This window comes from Neophocaena asiaeorientalis, unplaced genomic scaffold, assembly GCF_003031525.2.
Source record: "Neophocaena asiaeorientalis asiaeorientalis breed wild unplaced genomic scaffold, Neophocaena_asiaeorientalis_V1.1 scaffold218, whole genome shotgun sequence".
Classification (NCBI taxonomy): Eukaryota; Metazoa; Chordata; class Mammalia; order Artiodactyla; family Phocoenidae; genus Neophocaena; species Neophocaena asiaeorientalis.
Window position 1 is genome coordinate 7,969,525 of NW_020172818.1, and position 6,118 is coordinate 7,975,642.

Below are 6,118 nucleotides of genomic sequence, written 5' to 3' on the forward strand. Positions count from 1 at the left end.
CCACAACAGAGAGGGCAAAGGAAAGGATGTTCATGAAAGGATTTTGTAACCAGAGGGTATGCAAAGAGCCTGTGGATGTAGTTATCTACAGGGGCTGCCCAGAGGCTGTGGAGAGCCCTCTTGGCCTTCCTGTCGTTCAGGCTCCAGGAACAATCTGCATGGCTCAAACCTACAAGAGTTGCATAGCCTGTTAATTTTACCAACTTGGAGACTGAGGCCAAGCCTGAAGGGAGTGTCTCTCCTCTTTTCTTTAGGCTGCTTGAAGCTTTAGCTCAGCAGAGAAACTCCATCAGAGAGGCCATCACTCTAATTGGGAAGAAAAAAGATGGCAGATAGTGGTGCAAAGACCTCTGAGCAAAGGGATCTTCCATTTTCGAATCCAGTACAGAATCATTTACAGGCCAGAGTACCTGGGAGTCAAACTCAACTCTTCATTTTACTGGCTGTATGACACTGACTTCAGTATGGTCAACTGTAATTGAGGGTAGCAACAGAACCTACCTCATAGGGTTTCGCTGAGCATTAAATGAGTTAAAACTTGGAAATGGCTTAGAATAGTGCCTGGTATATATAAGTGCTCAATTACTGGTGTCTGGCATATAGTAACCAATCAATACATGTTAGCTGTTTTCAAAGACACCAGGGCTCACATGGTAAGGAATCTCAGGTCTTCGCCTGGATTTAAACAAACAAATATAGAAGCCATCACAGACCAATGGAAACTAAAGACATCTGCAAAGAGATGCTTCAAGTGTTGCCTAGAGTGGCAATTGGGATGGTGGTCTCTCCAGTCAGGGGCCTGGATGTCAATTTCAGCTCTGCCACTTAATAGCCAGGTGACTTTAAACTAATAGATACTTAGTCTATTTGTGCCTCAGTCTATTCTTTGTAAAATAAATTTTAAAAGATGTAAAACATTTATCTCACTGCCTGACACTCAGTAAGAGTTCAATATTGTTATCTCTTATTCCTTGTTGGTATATAAACTGCCCTTACTGACACTGCTAGTGTAGAGGGAGATGATGTAATTGGTTAATGCTCTGGTAACTGGGTGCGATTGGTCAGGGCCAAAGAGTTTAGGGATGTTCTGAACTCAACACTGACATGACCACTGGGTGGCCTTGCCCCAGTCACAGCCTCTTTTGAGCTGGCTGTCACCTCTGCAAGGAGGATAATGATTTTCACTTAGCAGCAGAGGCTCCAAAATTTCCTAATAGGAAGGGCTCTGGGGTCTGGGGGCTTTGGAAGATTGCCTTAAAGCTGTTCTGGCAGAACAAGCAGGCTCTTGACTTAGATTGGATGTATACTTGTGATCCAGTGGAAGAGAGATTGCAGGCTTACTCTGCCCTTTTCTGCTCAGTTCATTCAAAGAGCTATGCTAATGTTCCCATCTCAGGTCTGTGGGTGGGGCAGACAGGGTGGATTAAAGTCTGATTGGGTGGGGAACTTGCTGCTTAGTCCTTCATAAAATGCCAGCAGAAGGGCAGAATTCATCTGGGGTTCACAAACTCTTCTTCTAGAAGACAATCTTGATCAGAAACCCTGATCTAGGATTACTAGATCTTATGACCCACTTCTGATTTGCCTGCAAGGTACTAAAAGGCCCACAGGTTTCAGCAGCTATTTTGTAGATTTAGAATTAGAGCATGTAAAATGCTTGGCAATGTGCCTAGCATGCAGTACTGGAAGAATGGGAACCCTCTTTATCAAGTCAGATCATAAATGCCTGAAACGGCTTAAGCAGGACCTTCTGGGATATATTCACAAGAAGGCTCACGGTGCATTTTTTTTTTTTTTTTTTTTTGCGGTACGTGGGCCTCTCACTGTTGTGGCCTCTCCCGTTGCGGAGCAACAGGCTCCGGACGCGCAGGCTCAGTGGCCATGGCTCACGGGCCCAGCCGCTCCGAGGCATGTGGGATCCTCCCACACCGGGGCACGAACCCGTGTCCCCTGCATCGGCAGGCGGACTCTCAACCACTGCGCCACCAGGGAAGCCCTCACGGTGCATTTTTAAGTGTTCCAGGAAGAAGCTTTGCAAGGCCTGTGGTGCAACTTCTGTCCATTTCGCTAAGGACATCCTGAGGCTTACAGACCTTTCCTACTGGAATCTCCCTCAGATAGGAGGCTATCCTAGGGGTTCACTTCGGAAGAAGCTCGGCTCGGCCCGAGTCTCTTGGCGCTTGCTCCTTGGCTCCCCGGTGCCCAGCGCCGATGCTCAAGAAGGCTAGGGAGAGCTGTGAGGTAGCCCCACCAGCGGCTTCATTCGGGCGCTCTGCCTCTGCGCCGGCGGTTAGTTCTGGGGCATCTCGGACACGGCGGGTGCCCGGCGCACTGCTGGATCGCCTTGGCTCATAGCCAGGACTCCGAGGCCTGGGAGAGCCAGCAGGATCTCTGTGGTTTCGTCTTTCTGGTCCTGTAGGCAGGGGCCAAGGGTTGGCAACCATCCGAGCGCCTAGCTTGCGGGCTCCTCCATGCGTTCTTCACGTCTGCATCTCTTTGCTCTGATCCTTACAGAAAGGTTGTTGGCAAGTCGCGTGGACATCACGCTGCACTTTGAAACAGGATAATGAGAGTGACAGCTCACGATTTGTTGAGCTTTCGGTAGGGGCCAGCTACCATGACAAGCTCTCTATCTCTGCCCATTAAAACATTTGTCACACCTATTCTATGAGGGATGCATCATAGATGCATCTATGAGGGATGCATCGTTATCATCCCTATTTTACAGTTAAGAGAACTGAGGTACAAATAACTGAATTTCTTTGTGGTTAACCACGTGATGGAACCCAGATTTAAACCTTGGCAGCTCATGTCCGTAACCATGCCCCTATGCTTTTTGCTGAGTTGCTGAGGCCAGAACAGTGCCTGACATTTGGTAGGCTTCTTTGAATATTTGTGGAAAGAGGAGGCATTGTTATCTTCATGTTACCGATGATGCAAGAGGACATAATTTCTGGGCCAACCCTGGCCAGGAAGGGGGTCAAGGCCGCTTTGGCGTGGTCTTCTCCCCTGCATCCCAGGTGGACTCGGGGATGGTAAAAGGCCACTAGCCTGATACACCCTGCCTTCAATACCCGGGTCCTTCCTTCCCAAGAGGAGCATGAGGGTTTGCGAGTTAGGTCTCTCTGCCTGGCGGGCAGAGGACGCTGATTTAGTTTTATTTCTTGAGCGCTCCAATAGGAAGGCTACCCCAGTACTCACCACCGACTCAGTGGTTCCCCACCCCCTGGCCCCCAAACACTGAGCCAGTCCAGGGTGCTGGAGGCCAAGGCGCGCTTAAGCTGGGAGAGTGTGGGTGGGACGAGTGGCGGGGTGGGCGGGGGGAACGGGATGATCCCAGGGTTCCCCAGGCACCGCAGACAGAAAGGATTAGGCCTTGAATCGGTCCCGGGCTTGTGGCTGGAGCAAACGGCACGGGTAGGGTGGGTGGGTGAGTGACGCAGGGAGGGCGTGAGTGGAGTGGAACCGGGCCGGGGGCGGAGGCCCCGCCTGGGTGGGATGGAATGGGGGTAGGGGCCGCGGGCGCGGCGTGGTTTGGTAGGGATTGGGTTGAGGGGTGCAGCCGGGGCCCTCGCGGAGGTCACCTGGCCCGGATGCGCAGGCACCAGCCAGGCCAGTGCCCCCTCTCCCCCTGTTACTTCCCTTTTGGCAGGGGTCGCCGCAGGTGAAGCTGGCTGCAATCAGCCTCTGCCCTCTACGCTGGGCGCTCCTTCTCGGCCCCTGCAACAGCAGCCGCGTTTCCAGGGTCGCCGGCAGTAAAGGCCGGGGAAGGGGGCAGGTGGAGGGGAAGTCGGTTCAAGCACTCGGGAGTCGCAGCGGTCGATCTCCCAAATCCTAGCAGTGCAGATCCCTGCCTGACGCTGCGCTGGTGCGGAGAGAGCCCCAGCCGCGCAGGGCCGCTTCCGCCTAGGGCCTTGGGTACCAGCAACCCGCTTTGTGCTGCAGGTCCTCCTGTAAGACAAGGCTGATGATGTCTCCCTCTTTCAGAAGCTGAAACGGTACAAAGACGCAAAAAAGCTGCGGTTGGCGTTAGGGCCCAGCCAGCCTCCAACTTCAGCACGCGTAAAAATTCAGTGGGGAGTGTACTTGGTTTCAGTGGGTGAGGGTGAGGCCCAGGATCTGCATTTGTACCCCTCCGGGGGGGGGGGGATCAGGGACATCACAGGGAGACGCCGAGGCGGAGGCTGCGGGGCGGGGAGGCAAGGGGAGTGGAGTCTGGCCTCGGCTCGATCAGCTTGCCCTGAGACCCACTGTGCCAGGGGCACTGGGGACACAGGGACGGTCAAAGGCCTGCCCTCGAGAAAGTGGCAGTTTAGCAGTGGAGAATCAGACCTGGGACCAGAACTCTGCGTTTAAGCCACTTACTCCAGCGGGGCCGTCACGCCGCGGTGTCTGCAGCACCGTTGCCCCGCCACGCGCGTCTGTTCCCCGGATCCTTCTCTGCCGCCAAGTCGCCTTGGAGCTGTCGAGTCTCCGGGCGGACGCCGTGCGGAGCTGGAGACAGTACTGAGGCTTTGCGGGGGCCTCTGAGGGCTTTGGCGAGCACCTTTGCAGACCCAATCCGGCGACGAGGCCTTTTCCAGCTTGGAGGGTGGGAGGGATGCGGTCGAGCCGCTGGGGAGCTTGGGAGCGTCGAGTTTTCCCTAACTCGGGTCTTGCGGAGGTTTGCCCCGAGGAACAGGAGCAAACTGGACCCCGCTGCAGCCGACTCGCGGAGAACAGGGGCACCGCTTCCTGCCAGCCTCGGGGAGGGTCACGTCAGGCTTCCCAAGCAGGCGGGTTTGCGCCCGGCCTTGCTGCCAGGAGAGCCACCTGTGGAGGCCATGGGCGAGAGTTGAGCTGAATCCACACCTGGAACGTACCCTTCCCCAGTTCCCTTCTCAAAGCCCTTTCCTTGCCCGTCTGAAATGAAGCGAGAGGCTCTGCTCCTCCCTTGGGTAGAAGTTAATGAAGTTGTCCGGGATTCACAAGCAAACAGTGTTTGCTCACCTTTACCTATCCAGGTGAATTATTTGCGGTGACTTCTAATTTCCTTCCCCCAAAGAAAACCATGTCTTCCCACCTTTCCACTTTTTTTTTTCCCTTTAAGCTTAAATGCTTATGAAAAATTGATGGAAAAACATCTTCAGTGGCCTTTGGGTTCTCCTAGAAAAACAACCCAAACCCAGACCTCACTAGTAATAGTGAAAACTTTAAAATTCAGCTCGTTATCCCAGGCTTCCCCAGTTTTCAAACTGACAACTCAAACATGTTTGGACTTCAAAATGTCAAACTTGATATCTGGCTCTTTTACAAAGATGGCTTGGCTGAGAAATGACTGAAAAGGTAAAATGCTACTTCCGACAGATTTGGAGCTTTCCTTTATGTTTTGCTAATCTCACTATCGGCTTGCTGAGTGACCATACTAGAACTGAAAGTTTTGTGTCAATATATTGGCAGTTTATAGAAAATAAAAAAGGTAGAGTATCAAGCTAATGAAATTTAGCAAGAATACTATTAGACTTTTCCCTTATTCGTCATTCCCCCTTAGTTCTTTTACGTGGAATTCCATATAACATATAAACTATTTATATAAAAGTTTGCAGAGTGTTACATTAACCAAAAATACAGGGAATGGAACAATTAAGGAGCACATACAGGCATATTAATTACCCCACCTCGCCCATGAAGCTACATGTTCTACATGGCGTTTTTCATTACTACATGAGCTGTTAAATGTATAAAGTAGGTACATTTGTGGGCACATTAACACACTATGAGAACTTGAACTTGTTCATTTCCTGGTTTTTATGGGCCTGGTTGGGCTGCATGGGCTTGCTTTGCACATGCTCACATGCCCTGAACTCACATTGACTTCTAGAGTCCCCCCTTCATGGTTGGAGGGAAACAAGTAGAAAATGACATAAACTGTATGGTTGAGAGTAAGCTGGACAAATCTGTGTTGTATATGCCTAACATTAACTGCATCCCACAGTGGCCCTGACCCCAGGACAGAAGGAAGCCCTTGACTCATGAAACTGAGTCTGGGTGCTTTTCTTCCACCAGTTGTCTTTGCAGAGACCACATGGTAAGTCCATCATTACATTGGAGGTATTTTTTTTTTTTTTTTTTTTTTTCC